Source organism: Dermacentor albipictus, chromosome 9 (genome assembly GCF_038994185.2).
Source record: "Dermacentor albipictus isolate Rhodes 1998 colony chromosome 9, USDA_Dalb.pri_finalv2, whole genome shotgun sequence".
NCBI classification, from domain to species: Eukaryota; Metazoa; Arthropoda; class Arachnida; order Ixodida; family Ixodidae; genus Dermacentor; species Dermacentor albipictus.
In genome coordinates, this window is record NC_091829.1 from 7861819 (window position 1) to 7876117 (window position 14299).

General features: G+C 45.0%; 1 long non-coding RNA gene across 4 annotated transcripts in view; it reads right to left on the minus strand.

Annotated features, from left to right (window-relative positions):
- Positions 1 to 1831: 1831 nt before the first annotated feature.
- Positions 1832 to 14299, minus strand: part of LOC135911084 (uncharacterized) — a 52472-nt gene continuing 40004 nt past the window's right edge. For 3 of the 4 annotated variants that reach the window (XR_011508258.1, XR_011508256.1, XR_011508257.1), the window contains exons 9-10: positions 5373 to 5491; positions 1832 to 3811 (exon numbers count right to left, since the gene is read on the minus strand). This is a non-coding gene — a long non-coding RNA (uncharacterized lncRNA). The remainder of the gene's footprint in view (positions 3812 to 5372; positions 5492 to 14299) is intronic. The other variant, XR_011508259.1, reaches the window with a different exon arrangement.

The window sequence follows — 14299 nt, forward strand, 5'->3', positions numbered from 1 at the left end:
CTATAGCCTTACAATTTTTTCAATATTGAGGGGAAAATTATTCTTTGCCTAATCGTTCATTTGTCGCGTTAGACGGCTTGCAGCAGGCGTGAAATCGGTGGAAGAGAGGATAGGTACGAGGCTACAATGCCCGAAAATGTTTCCTCTGGTCTAGCTTACGAAAGAGAAGCAAGGCGTTGAGTCTGTACGGAGATCTATACTGCAATGTTCCAAGCAAGACGGCGTAGTCTTCACGAGGACTGTTGTAGCTTGCTAAAAAACTTACGCGGGAAATTTTTGAAAGCAAAGAACGGTCGCACAGTCACGGTAGGAATATTACCGCGGGGTATGTACTACTGATCAGCAAGGAGAAAGTAAGGGGTATTAAAAAATCGTAACGTGAGAAAGCGTTATGAAGCAGTAAAAAATGGACGTTGCTTGAAATCAATAATAAAACTTGGCATCGCACAAGCCAAGATGTGTGCACTAAAATATAAGCAAGATAATATCGGCAATTTGAAAGATTACTGAAAGCAATGGAGGAATCCTATACCGAGTTCAACAGCACGTAGAGCAGCCAGGCCACCCCCATTCGTAGTAGTAACGAACATTATGCAGTCTCTCCTATAGCGATGAAGTTCATCAGCCTTCTCCTTCAGCTTCGATTACAGCGACTGTTAAAACGGCAAGAACGGCCGGAGATGGCTTGCTTGAAAACTCTGCGGTCCTTTATACGCGATGCCTCACGACTTCTAGTGTACCACAGAACTGGAAGAATGCGAACACTAAATTGAATTTCGTTAGGTCTCCATTCTGGTGTATCAAAGATTTTGGGTTCATTAGTCTTGCTTTCAGCATCGTAGAAAACATTCCCCAGTTTCAAATATATAACGGGCACCACTTCACTCAAGCAAGAGAACAGGCTGCCTTCAGGAACAGACATTCCCAAATGGATCACAGCCATATCCTCAATCAGGTAATCGAGAAATCTGCAGACCACGATGAACGGATGAAGGATTTGGAGATGATGAAAACGAATACTCCACAAAGGAGCAGAAAGGTACTTATCAAGAAGGGGGGCAAGGCAAAGAAAGGCAATCGCTCCAATGATGTGCACTGCATGCTTCGAAGTATTATTCGAACCTATTAAACTGGGAAGGCTTAAAATGGAGGATCAACGGCGAATATCTCAGCAATTTATGGTTTGCAGATGGCATCGCCCTGTTCAGTAACACTACGCATAAATTATGAGATGAAGCGGAAGTTCGAATCATTTAGCCCAAGACAGCGGTAATTGGAGATCGCAGAGAGAGAGACCTTCATCCTACAACGGACATAAACAGGCTGATCACGATTAGGCTAAGATTAAGTACACATCTTGCCGTCTCAAGAGCAAAAAAAGCCAAACCTTGTATACCAAAGCACCACAGCAATGTGCGCGACCAAACTGCGAAACCGCCCTAACCTGTAAGCGTTGTATGCTTAAGAGGTTCTCCGTTCCTGTACGGCGATTGCTTAGCCAACGGAAAATGCGAATAGTACGCGTACCCTTGCCGGCTACAGAATCATGACGCGCGTCTGAACAGGAGTCGGCGAATTGAATGATCTCCACGTGTGGCGCATTGAATGATCTCCACGTGTGGCGTCTTCGAGTGCGATTTTCGCAAGGCACCTTGAAGTCGGGTGCCACTAAGATTCGTTGTCCGTTCATGAGGCCGCCCGTTGCTGAAGTTCTCCAATACTTACTTTGGACACTTTGCTGTTCGAAGCATCCAACGACACTGACAACAGTATTGGGGAGTATTTAATCCTGTAATGCCCAAACACAGTTGTACATCACAGAAAATTCACAGAATTTTTCCACCTTTATTTTTCGCCATGGAGGGTACATTTGCACTAGACACACTATGTATGAGCGAAGATAATTAACAATCAACATAACAATTGAAATCTTAAGCTATTCAATAACTAGAATGGGCTCCAGCCTAATACTGTCGCTACTTGTTTTTCACTCGCGATAATTCGAACTTTGCCGCCTCAAACAGCGCAGTATAGAGAAAGTGCGTTAGGCATTACAGGGTTAAAAAGCTCCTTAACCACCTTGGTGGCTTGGTGAAAACACTATGCGGATAACAAACACTCTTGCGAATCTCTCAAAAATTTTGCACTGCTGTGCGGCGGGTGGAACTCGCAGACGTAGTGCGAGATCACCTTTTTCTCAAACGTGATTTTCAATAGAAACATTATTTTCACTGTTTTCGGGCTGCCTTATTTGGTCAAATAAAAGATACCCATACGCGGTCAGTAGCGGAACATCAACAAGGGTGCTTGAATTAAAGCCGTTTTTTTTTCTCCTGCTACTGTCTATATTTATCGAAGCAATTTAATAAAGAGGCTGAAGTAGGCGAAACAGTTCATTTTAAACTTCAGAGAAATTACGTACTTCCAGCAAACGCTCGTGCAGGAATGCAACACTGGGCACACCGATTACCAGTTTTGTAGTCCTTTTGTCTCGCTAATTTCTATTGCTATGGACACTCAACTAGCTTTCAACCAAGCGAAACTCCGACAGTCCACTCCAGGCTGGTTGCCTCGGCAGACTTCGCTGCACCAGCTTGACGAGCCTATAGTAACCACACTCACATTGCGCGTTTTACAATAGATCACAACAGCCCCGCCATCTTTCGTCTACGAACGCAGTTGGTAGTAAGAGATGCGAAGAATGCCACACGTTTATTAGTTTGCGCCGTCAGTATCATGCAAACGATGCCTATTGGTGCTTCGGCAGCGGCAGCGTGGAAACTTGCTATACATTGCTCCCTTCCTTTTTCCGCTCCCGCCCTTCGTAACGGCGATGCGCAGCTGATGCTACTGCGCGCAGCGGGCAACTTGGAACACTTAAACGTGCTCAGGTAAACCGGGCCTGCCCTTATGCGCTAATACTTCATACTTGATGAATAATTTTCCACGCTGAATCCAGCGCCAGAACACACAACAAAAGCCTGGGGTTAATTAGAGCAGGTTAACCTTATGTTAGGCTACGTCATGTTAGGTGGACGTACGTCCACGGACGTACGGACGTACAGCGGACGTACAGAACGGACGTACAGCGAACGACAAGGACGGTAGAAGTGCGTTCATAGGCAGAAGAAGGCGGGGCAGTCGCGTTATGCTTAGACACACTTTTCTGAAATTTCGTCTAGTTTTCCGTTCCACCAGCTATCCATCCCAACTACGGCGTTCAACGAACATTCTACTGCTTGTCTTTCCTATACCTTTACCAATTGGACAGCTAGGTAAGCCCCGGTCCTATACGTGCTGTATTTCGATGATCTCTCCTCCCACGGCCCCACCTCCAGCTCTCCTTAGACTAACCAGGAACTGCCCCTGGCAACACTAAATTAGTTCAGCTCACGGCACTTGACATGACAGTCATCGTGCATGTCACCGGCATTACACGTCGTCATTGTCGTCTTCTGGCCTCATGGCCAGCGCTGTTTCCTGTGTCTGTGTGTGTGTGCGTGTGTGCGTATGCGTGTTCGTATGCGTGTGTGCGCGTATGCGTGTGCGCGTGTGTGTGCGCGCACGAAACAACGCGTTGTCCATATTTGTGGGCAATGGTGCCGATGGCCACTTCATCGTGAACATAAACGTGGCCGCTTTTACACAGATTCCAGAGCTGACGTTTGAGCAGGACCACTCGAGGCTGGGTCAGCGGCTGTGCAGCGGACCACATACCAACTTGTTCCTGGTCGAGGGACAGCCGTTCGAACTCCGTGGTGGAGACATGCTCGCCATAATCGCCACTTCCAGTGAGCACGCTGCTCCGCAACTGTAAAAAAGAAAGATTTGAGAGAGCTGGCAATTTCTTCCGGCACAAAACATATGGAGCGCCAACGGTAACGTAGGCCAAACGGAGACCAGACCGCAGGAGAGCATACACGCCGTGGAAAGCACGCTAGGCGAGATGGGACTCAACTGTTCGGCGGCAAAGTCGGAGCTTTTGGTCCTAAAACATCGGCTCAGGGGTCGAAGACCCAAGGGCTACGTCCCCGGGGAGGAACCCAAGATTATCTTACACTGTCACGACGGATCCGCTATCAAGCAGGTGGAAAAGATTAAAGTTTTAGGCTTCCACATAGCCGCGGGAGGTACCAACTTGAATGCCATTCAACACATTTCAAACAAGACGGACCAAGCCATCAGGTTACTAAAGAGGGTCAGCAACAGACACAGAGGCCTGGGTGAGGACAGCGCTCTAAGGCTAGTGCACGCCTTCGCTCGCTGTCCCTTCACCTACGTGGCAGGTCTATTTAAATGGCCGCAGGCCGAGCTGAACAACCTAAACACTTTGATTAGAAAGTTAGTGAAGGCTACCCTAGGTATACCCATCAGCACCTCGAACGTGAAGCTCATGAACCTAGGCGCGCACAATACGACAGAAGAGATGGCGGAAGCGCAACAGATGGCGCAGCAGGAAACACTGACGAAAACGCGATCGGGCAGGCTTATACTCAAAGCGATAGGGACAGACCCAAATAGATCGAGGAAACCGAAGGAATCCGAGGTAGAATTGAGCACGAAACTTAGAGACGCGATCAGAGCCACCCTCCTCCCGAGAAATATGCACCCGGAACACCATGTTAGCAGAAGAAAAGCGAGAGCGAAAGCTTTGTTGAAAGAAATTGAACAGCTAGGACAACAGGCGGCCCTTGTAGACGCTGCCTGGGTCAAAGGCAAAGAGGCCTACACCGCCGTGGTGCACATGTCGACAGCCGGGACGAGGTACGGGACGCCGTCAACATCTTCACTAAGCATTCCACGGTGGCGGAGCAAGCCGCGATTGCTCTAGCCATCAGGAACCGTAAATGGTCTTTCATCTATAGCGATCCCAAAGCAGCAATTAAGAGCTTCGACAAAGGCTATGTAGCTGGGACTGCGGCTAAAATTATCGACAAGGTCGAAGCTATCGAAACTGAAATCCGATGGTTTCCTGCACATATGGGGCAAGTGGACGAGACTCGGCCAGACCTCAACGAGGTGACGAACGACCTGGCACGAGGACTTGCTTGCCGTACCGGTCAGAACCGAACCGACGCCCACTACCATTCCGGGGAGCATAAAGATCACTTACTTACAACGACATCACTAAATATTACTACTTGGGGCGCAGCCAATTCCCTCTGCCACACTTAAAATTGAACAGGGCTCAGGCAGTGACGCTACGTTTACTGCAAACCGGGACGTACCCCACTCCGTATTTCATAAATAAAATTCACCCCGAAAGAGAAATTAGGAAAGAATGTAACGTGTGCGATGGCATCATTGACATCAGACACATGCTGGCGGGCTGTCCCGCGACTCTCGCCGACCCCGAAGAAAAATGGCTTTACCGGCACAAGTTGATGGCAAGCTCTTCATATAAAGATCAGCTACGGGCTGTCCAGAGGGTCCACGATGACGCCATAAGGCTCGGCCTGGCGGTGCCGACGTGGACGCGGCCCGCCTTGGTCTGAAAAGACCGGGCTTCAGGACACTAATAAAGTTTTGTGAATGAATGAATGAAGTAAACGCTTGTCACATGTTTTACTAGATTTTCGAGAATTTGCATACTGTTCGATATGCAGTCAAGGCTACGGAGCGCGAGAAGACGAAATTTGGCTACCCCAGTTCCTAGCGCCGACCACTGCATCTGATCTACAGCACACTTCATATAAGCTAGGCAACTGGGTGCATTGTCTAAATCTTAAAGCAACAAAGTTCTCGCGCGAGAGCACGTGCGCGTTAAGTAACAGATGAGCATTGCAAATCAAGTGCTCCTCTCCCCCCGCGGCCCTCTCCCGTATCCGACGCACTTCTCTGTCTGACTAACGTCTGTGGTGACACAGGCTAATACGCGAGCTCTGCCCCGTCCTCGACCTCCGGTGCTGGCGTGCTGCGATATTAACCGCCAGTGAGCTACGCAACGACTGACGCCCCACCGTGCAAACCGGGAGCATAGTGTAGGAATAAAACCTGAGGAACCTGAGAAAAAATGGCCAGGCTTAGCTTGGTTAAGCCAAGAATGGGTTGCATATTGCGCGAGTTGGGGCCCAGCTTTTCCTCCGGCTATCGTGACGTCACGTCACGTGGTTGCGCTAATGTCAATGGTGGCTGCCCGGCCGCGCCCAAGGGCTGAACTGAGTGATTGCAATATGCAACGCATAAAAATAGAAGCAACCTAATAACAAACATAGCAAACTTAAAAGAGAATAGACCCACATATGAGACGCGTAGCAATGAACAATGGCTCATACCCTCAATGGTGGCTGCCCGGCCGCGCCCAAGGGCTGAACTGATTGATTGCAATATGCAACGCATAAAAACGTCAGCTAAGCTCATCAGAACGTCAGTGTACATTAGAACCACGCTCATTAGCTCAGATGCGACTCACACATCACTACGCCTGCAAATGGACGTATACTATCACTAAGTTACATAAGCGAATGTCTCATAAGCGAATATAGGCAAATTACTTATCCCGAAAAAAACATAAGCCCACTGGTACACCAATGCCCTCATGTTCACTCACTCCAATGAAAAGCTCAAAGTACAAGCATACATCGCTCGCAGTGGAAATGCACGTATGTTGAAATTAACTAACCGGACTGTTGTTAAACTAATTTGCTCAAACTTGTTATCGCCAAAAAATATATATATAAGGCTATAACATGAAAACTTCAGTGCCTGTTGATTCACTTCTTTGGAAAGCTCAGATTCCACTCACACATCACCGCTCTAGCAAGTGGAAGTATACTGTCACTAAATTACATGTCTGATAAGCGAATATGTGCAAATTACTTTTCGCAGAAAAAACATATTCCCACCAATACGATGAATAAACGAATTTGCGCAAATTAGTTTCCCCGTTAGAAGAAGTGCACGTATATGTCTCCACACTTTTCATCTACATAAGTGTGGAGACATATACATTGTATTTTGTATGTACCATGTGTTCCGTACGTCATAGTGTTCCTGTGGAAACGCTGCGTGATAAGTCATGGTGCTTGTGTGAAAAGACTATTTGATATGTAACCTTGAAGCTTGTACGATGTGTGACGGAACCACTCAAGAGATGAGGAGTAGCCGGCGCCTTAAACTGTGCGCCAACATCTCCTTATATCATATCAATAAAAAAAAACGCGTAAGTCCTTTAGAATATTTGCGCCACTGTCTTCTATCGCTTTTCCTAACAGCTCAGATTCAACGCATAGATCAATCCCACCCAAAAGTCACTTTCTGAAAAAATCATTTACTCGACTAACAAACGAATTTCCACAAATAATTTGCCACGTAAAACAGAGAAGCCTCTAGCCGTATAGAATATTTACGCCACCTCTTTATCACTTTCGCTAACAGCACCGAATCAACGTATAGATCATTATCACCATCAAGTCCCCTTTTTCAGACAATTATGTAACCGATGAATAAACGAATTAGCGCAAATTAGTTTCCTCGTTAGAAGCAGAACGCGTTAGCCCTTTAGAATATTAGCGCCACTGTGTTCTATCGCTTTTCCTAACAGCTCAGATTGAACGGATAGATCAATCCCACCCGAAAGTCACTTTCTGAGAAAATTATTTACTCGACTAACAAACGAATTTGAACAACTAATTTGCCACGTAAAAAGGAGGAGCCTCTAGCCCTTTGGAATATCAACCCCACCTCTTTATCACTTTCGATAACAGCACCAAATCAACGCATAGATCATTCTCACCCTCAAGTCCCCTTTTTCAGACAATTATGTAAGCGATGAATAAACGAATTTGCGCAAATTATTTTCCCCGTTAGAAGCAGAACGCGTTAGCCCTTCAGAATATTAGCGCCACTGTGTTCTATCGCTTTTCCTAACAGCTCAGATTCAACGCATAGATAAATCCCACCGGAAAGTCACTTTCTGAGACAATTATTCACTCGACTAACAAACGAATTTCCGCCAATAATTTGCCACGTAAGAAGGAGAAGCCTCTAGCCCTTTAGAATATTACCGCACCCTCTTTATCACTTTCGCTAACAGCCCCGAATCAACGCATAGATCATTCTCACCCTCAAGTCCCCTTTTTCAGACAAGTATTTAAGCAATTAATAAACGAATTAGCGCAAATTAGTTTCCCCGTTAGAAGCAGAACGCGTTATCTCTTTAGAATATTAGCGCCAATGTGTTTTAGTGCTATTCCTAACAGCTCAGCTTCAACGCATAGATCATTCCTAACAGCTCAGATTCACCGCATAGATCAATCCCACCTGAAAGTCACTTTCTGAAAAAATTATTTACTCGACTAACAAACGAATTTCCACAAATAATTTGCCACGTAAAAAGGAGAAGCCTCTAGCCCTTTAGAATATTAACGCCACCTCTTTATCACTTTCGCTAACAGCACCGAATTAACGTGTAGATCATTCTCACCCTCAAGTCCACTTTTTCAGACAATTATGTAAGCGATGAATAAACGAATTAGCGCAAATTAGTTTCCCCGTTAGAAGCAGAACGCGTTAGCCCTTTAGAATTTTAGTGCCACTGTGTTCTATCACTTTTCCTAACAGCTCAGATTCAACGCATAGATCAATCCCACCCGAAAGTCACTTTCTGAGAAAATTATTTACTCGACTAACAAACCAATTTCCACAAATAATTTGCCACGTAAAAAGGAGAAGCCGCTAGCCCTTTGGAATATTAACGCCACCTCTTTATCACTTTCGATAACAGCACCGAATCAACGATAGATCATTCTCACCCTCAAGTCCCCTTTTTCAGACAATTATGTAAGCGATGAATAAACGAATTTGCGCAAATTATTTTCCCCGTTAGAAGCAGAGCGCGTTAGCCCTTCAGAATATTAGCGCCACTGTGTTCTATCGCTTTTCCTAGCAGCTCAGATTCAACGCATAGATCAATCCCACCGGAAAGTCACTTTCTGAGACAATTATTCACTCGACTAACAAACGAATTTCCGCCAATAATTTGCCACGTAAGAAGGAGAAGCCTCTAGCCCTTTAGAATATTACCGCACCCTCTTTATCACTTTCGCTAACAGCCCCGAATCAACGCATAGATCATTCTCACCCTCAAGGCCCTTTTTTCAGACAAATATTCAAGCGATGAATAAACGAATTTGCGCAAATTAATTTCCCCGTTAGAAGCAGAACGCGTTAGCCCTTTAGAATTTTAGTGCCACTGTGTTCTATCACTTTTCCTAACAGCTCAGATTCAACACATAGATAAATCCCACCTGAAAGTCACTTTCTGATACAATTATTTACTCGACTAACATACGAATTTCCACAAATAATTTGCCACGTAAAAAAGGAGAAGCCTCTAGCCCTTTAGAATATTTACGCCACCTCTTTATCACTTTCGCTAACAGCACCGAATTAACGCATATATCATTATCACCCTCAAGTCCACTTTTTCAGACAATTATGTAAGCGATGATTAAACGAATTAGCGCAAATTAGTTTCCCCGTTAGAAGCAGAACGCGTTAGCCCTTTAGAATATTAGCGCCACTGTGTTCTATCGCTTTTCCTAACAGCTCAGATTCAAGGCATAGATCAATCCCACCTGAAAGTCACTTTCTGATACAATTATTTACTCGACTAACAAACGAATTTGCACGACTAATTTGCCACGTAAAAAGGAGAAGCCTCTAGCCCTTCAGAATATTAACGCCATCTCTTTATCACTTTCGCTAACTGCACCGAATCAACGTATCGATCATTCTCACCCTCAAGGCCCCTTTTTCAGACAAATATTCAAGCGATGAATAAACGAACTTGCGCAAATTAATTTCCCCGTTAGAAGCAGAACGCGTTAGCCCTTTAGAATTTTAGTGCCACTGTGTTCTATCACTTTTCCTAACAGCTCAGATTCAACACATAGATCAATCCCACCTGAAAGTCACTTTCTGATACAATTATTTACTCGACTAACATACGAATTTCCACAAATAATTTGCCACGTAATAAAGGAGAAGCCTCTAGCCCTTTAGAATATTTACGGCACCTCTTTATCACTTTCGCTAACAGCACCGAATTAACGCATAGATCATTCTCACCCTCAAGTCCACTTTTTCAGACAATTATGTAAGCGATGATTAAACGAATTAGCGCAAATTAGTTTCCCCGTTAGAAGCAGAACGCGTTAGCCCTTTAGAATATTAGCTCCAATGTGTTCTATCGCTATTCCTAACAGCTCAGCTTCAACGCATAGATCATTCCTAACAGCTCAGATTCAAGGCATAGATCAATCCCACCTGAAAGTAACTTTCTGAAAAAATTATTTACTCGACTAACAAATGAATTTCCACAAATAATTTGTCACGTAAAAAGGAGAAGCCCCTAGCCCTTTAGAACATTAACGCCACCTCTTTCTCACTTGCGCTAACAGCACCGAGTCAATGCATCGATCATTCTCACCCTGAAGTCCCCTTCTTCAGACAATTATTTAAGCGATGAATAAACGAATTTGCGCAAATTAGTTTCCCCGTTAGAAGCAGAACGCGTTAGCCCTTTAGAATATTAGGAAAAGCGATAGAACACATTGGCGCTAACAGCTCAGCTTCAACGCATAGATCATTCCTAACAGCTCAGATTCAACGCATAGATCAATCCCATCTGAAAGTCACTTTATGAAAAAATTATTTACTCGACTAACAAACGAATTTCCACAAATAATTTGTCACGTAAAAAGGAGAAGCTCCTAGACCTTTAGAATATTAACGCCACCTCTTTATCACTTTTCCTAACAGCGCCGAATCAACGCATAGATCATTCCCACAATCAAACCCCTTTTTCAGACATTTAGGCGATGAATAAATGAATTCGCGCAAACTAGTTTCTCCGTTAGAAGCAGAACGCATTAGCCCTTTAGAATATTAGCGCCAATGTGTTCTATCGCTTTTCCTAACAGCTCAGAAATGTGACGCCAGGTACGTGAGCAAGGGATTTTATGATAGCTCCGGCCCGCGCTTGGCGCCGGGCCCTGTTATATTCAGGGTGCATGTTTCTAGGGATAGGGTCTGTGGAGATTCAGCTACGGATGTCAGTCGGGATCGATTGTATCTCCACCCTCGTCGTTTGGAGATATGTTTAAAAAGCGTAGACTGTTTTAAGATTGGGCACAGATCTTGTGCAAAGCCAAGGCGTTGGAGCCGTTTGTAGAGATGGTGAAACCTAGGACCCAGATACTAGGGACGTGTGGGATAGAATCGCCATCTTGAAGGCGTAGGGTGATGTCGTCACAGGGTCAGTGATCAGATTGGCGTTTGGAAGGGCGTCCCCACTGAATGGGCTTTTAGAGAAGCAGCTCCGATTTAGCCGGCGAAAAGCGCAGTCCGGTTTCTTGGGGATAGGCAATCGCCGTTTGGAGGGCTGACTCCCCTTGACCATCATTGCCTCCGTACGCCCAGATCACGATGTCGTTGGCGTAGATGGTATGGTTAATATTGTCGACTCGTTGTAGTTGCTGGGAAAGGGCAGTCAGGACTAAGTTAAGGAGCATGGGAGAGATACCTGAACCTTGCAGGGCACCTTTGCTGCCAAGGGGAAGCTCGCCTGATCGTAAATCCTGGGCCGAGAGGGTGGCCGTGCGATTGCAGCGGAAGTCGCGAATGTAATCGCAGGCTCGCTCTCCCAGGTGGCGGCGGGAGACCTGGTAAGGGATAGCTGCATTGGAAATGCTGCCAAAGGCTTGAGTGAGGTCGAGTCCGAGGATGGATTTCGTGTTACGAGAACGGTCATTTAGTACTTGATGTTTGAGCTGCAACATAGCGTCTTGTGTAGAAGGGTGAGGGCGAAATCCAATGATGGTGGGGGATAGATAAGGTTGTGTTCGAGGTGAGTGTTGATGCATGCTAAGAAGGCGTGTTCCATCACCTTGCCTACGCATGAAGTGAAGTAGATCGGCCTTAGGTTGTTAAGGCTACATGGTTTGTCAGGATTTGGGATTCGGATAACATTGGAAGTCTTCCAGGCAGCTGGGAAGGTGCCATTGCGCCAGAAAACGTTGATGTAGTCACTGATATGGGACAGGGACTCGTCATCTAGATTGCAAAGGCTTTTGTTAGTGAATCTGTCTAAGCCTGGAGCAGAACGACCGTTAAGCTTGCGAAGTGCAGCATGCATTTCAGATATGCTGAAATCGGCGTCAAGTGTAGGGCTGGGATTACCGATGTGATTACTGTGGGGACTAACTTGTGCACTGGAGATATATCTGCTGCATAGGTAGTCAGACACCTGACTTTGAGCTTCCTTAAATTTTCGACGATAACCGTGTGCCTGGACGTTGTACGCCACCAGCACGTTCTCCCGACGTTTGGCTTTTCTCGTTCGACCTTTGGTTAACACGCCATGCAGTTTTCCCTAGATAATGTCTGCCTACTGATTGTCGAATGACATAAATCTCACCTTCAACCCATTCCACCTAAGGTCCGCGGTGCATGTGATAAGCTTTGCTACAAGGATGAACCTTTGTTTATAACCTTCCAGCTTTTTGATGCCGACGTTCCCACGTGTATAAATTTTTTTTCTCTATTATAAGAATTTGTGTTAAAAGTAAGGTATGACTGCTATGGTACGACTAAGCCAATTGAATTAAATAATAAAATAGAAGATTAGTAGGCATAAGACTAAAATAATGCTCGTTGGCCTTGCACTAGAACAGTATTCGCGATTGCAAATGAGCGTCTATAACAACAAATGTCAAGGCAAATTATTCAAAGATTATCCTGATCAAGGGAAGGGAATACACAGGAAAATAAAATTGGTTGGATCGCATACGGCGTGCATCTTAAAACATGATCGGCAGCTTACAGCTATCTTTGAAATTGATGCAATCACTGAATTCTGCGGGTAGTAATATAAGGCCCTGAGAGTTCAAGATTATAAAGAAATATTGAGAAGATAAATGTCAGATATAACGTTCAGAGACCGGAAGACAGCGATGTGGTTTGTAAGGTTTCAGAGGTAGCCGATATTTTATTTGGCATGAAGAGGAAAAAATGAAAAGGGGTTGGCCACGTAATGTGTACGGCAGATAACCGGTGCTTTAAAAGAGTTAGACTTAAATCTTAGGTGCCAAGGGAAGGGAAGTGCAGTGGAGGACGGCAGGAAATTGAGCGGTGTGACAATATTAGTAAACTGGCATGCACTAGATGGAATCAGCGAGTGCAAGGCAAGGGTTATTGGAAATTGCTGGGAGTGGATATAGATAGGCTGACAGGGATGATGACGAATGCTTTGTGTTTCATCTTGGGGTTCGCTTCATTTTCATTTCTTAACGGTTTTACGGTCACCTTCTCTGATAGATGCAATGAGGTGCAATGCGTAACCAGAGGAACCAACGCGGTCATTTTGGACAATCCCCAACAAAATTAAGCGACAAATACTCGAAGAGGAAGGAGATATCATTTATTTTCCCTCAAGGACACCCCAGGGAGGCATTACATTGTAGACCTGCCGATTGGTTTTTCTATTATGTGAGCATGCATTTTATGTGATATCGTAAGAAATGATGGGGCCCTGGCATGGTTGACAGAGCATTATATTTTCTTGTTTTTGATTTATTTTATTAGACGATCGCACTATGCTTGCAGGCTTGGCTTCTGTTAGTCCATTTATGCACTATGAATGTGTTTGTGTAAAATTACCAACGAGCCCAAGTCGTAAATATTTTCATCAGCATGGTTTATGTTCGTGGGAAGGCAAGTGCAAGTACATTGTAAGGACAAGGAGTAAAGAATTGTGTAGGATTACGTGGCTTCTGGAGTAGCAAGGCGAAGAGCATAGATTAAATGGTAGCGCTGCCTATCAGCTTATGAGTTTGTTCGAAACGGTACAGCATATACATAATTGGTTGACAAAGAACCAACACGCCATGTGACACGTAATGTATTGCAAAATGTCAGTGAACTTACGCGAAGTGAAGCTTAAGTGAAGGGTGCAAACAAAGGCTAACGACGATGTATACTAACGACAACGCTTACAAAAGGGTTCACTTTCGTACTGTTGAGTGTGAAGCCCATAAAATGTTTGTTTATCCGCTGCAAAGATAAAGCTTCTATCTCATAGAATATTTATTCGTGCCATACCATACCATACACCGTCCGCAGCTTATGGTGAAATTCAAACGCAAAACAAGACGGACACAGAGGACGAAGGCCACTTATGCTTGTCTACGCAAGATTGGCGATGACACGTGTACGTACAGAGAAGCGTGACACATGTTTATATGCATTTAGGAGTTATGTACTTGTGGTGTCACAGTCGCTACACTAGGTCGAACAT